Here is a 1,880-nt window from a genome sequence, read left to right on the forward strand (position 1 = left end):
GCAGGACCCGCATTCAGGTGGGGCAGCCGACGGGAGGAGCAGGGGCCTGGCTACCTGACGTCTACATCCGTGGGTCAGGCTGAGGCTCAGAACTAAAGAGAAAGCTTTCCGTAAAGAAGAGACGCTCGCTGTCTCCAAGACTAAAGACAGCAGATTGGGGCGAAGAGAGATGGGAACCCCAGTGATGCTGGTGTCTACTGCAGCTTGGTGAGAGCGGCGCTGAGGCCACCTCTTCCAGGGCCGTACCCGCCCAGAGCCAAAGGCGCAGGCCTGGAACCCATTCCCACTTCCGGGACGTTGTTCTGTGGCGATGCTCCAGCACATGCAGAAGCGCTCAAACATTCATCAACAGGAGGTGTGGAATAAACCAAGCGCGCCCGTGCCATGGAACATCACGCAGCTGTTACAAGGAAAGCACATCTGTGTGCAGACAGGCAAGATCCACACAGCCTGTATTAACTAAAAGAGCAAGTTGCAGAAACTTCTATACAATATGACCTACTTTCCACGAAGAAAAAGAAGAAAGAGTGGGAGGGAGGGAGGGAGAGAGGTTTGCATAGACGTAGAGGAAACCATTGGGAACAAGGTCATTCACTCTTGATCTTTACTTCTCAAGCAGTAAGAGCCAGATGGAGGGCGAAGTTCACAGCTTTTCCACCTTCTGGGTAATATCTGCCTATAATACCTGAGGTTTGGTAACTCCTCTGTATAATTTCTCTAACCTGAAAAAAAGCACCATTGAAAAAACGCCATTCTTGCTAAGGAAGGAAGGTGCTTGTTGCCCGTCCCGACATCACCTATTCACTTCCCTTCCTTGCGAATGCAACGCATTCCTACCTTAAGCAAATGCTCATGAAGCTCTTTCCACCCGTGGACAACTGACAACGTACTATCACCTGGCGCCTGCGGCTCTCAGAAACTCACCGGGAGGCTGGTCCATCCGCTCATTTCTAAGTCAGCTTCTGGAGAGCTTGACCTTTAGCAGTGTGTGGTATTCCTCTTGGAATGTTTGGTTGAACATGGAGCTTATTAGAAATAGATTTTATCTCAAATGCAGTTAGGGGTCAGCTCCCAGAAGGCACACACACATACGTGCACATATGCGAGCACGCGTGTGCTCAGCCCTGGCCCTAGTTAGCAGGTTCTCAGGTCCTGTGGAGCTGTGGGGTGCGTGTGTTGGGAGCCGCAGGTGCCCCCCCCACCCTCGCAGGGCTGCCGGGCGCCCCATGCATCACCTCCACCGCTGACCGGATGCTGCAAGGAGCACGTCCAGGCAGGCGGCGTAAGTGCCCTGGGGAAGGTGGCTGCTTCCAAAGGCTGCAAGCTGCCACGTGCCCCGCTCCCCACCCCGTACGCCATCCAGGCTCCGCTTTAGACACGGGAAGATTTCCTCTGAATTGTCCTCAGTTTGAGATCCTGGGGCCTCAGCATTTGCTGGTCAGAGTCACCCAGTGAACAGACACGAAATAGGTTTTACTCAAGCAGTCACACATGGCGGCTTGGGGACATTCCACACACGTTTACAACATTTTATTTGGTCACCCCCTCCTCTGCTAACAGTGAGTGATATTCACTCTCCCCTCTGCTGTCAGTCAGGCCAGGCCGCCCCGTTCCAGGCCCGTGGCCTTGGCTCCCAGCAGCTGACGGACATCCAGGTGCACATCTGACGCCCGCGCTCCACCAATGGCCCCGGGCACCCAGGGAGCTGGCTCTTCAGTTGGTCGTGCAGATCTGGTCGCAGCAAATCGTCTGAGCTGGGGAGCCGGGTTGCCGGGGGCTCCGGGTGGACGCTGCCACTCTTTGACCAGGCTCCTCTCACAGGGGACTTGGGTGCACACCCCAGAGGGACGCTGCAGGGTGACGGCCTTGCTGCGCCCCCC

This window comes from Lipotes vexillifer, unplaced genomic scaffold, assembly GCF_000442215.2.
Source record: "Lipotes vexillifer unplaced genomic scaffold, Lipotes_vexillifer_v1.1 scaffold2094, whole genome shotgun sequence".
Taxonomy (NCBI): domain Eukaryota; kingdom Metazoa; phylum Chordata; class Mammalia; order Artiodactyla; family Lipotidae; genus Lipotes; species Lipotes vexillifer.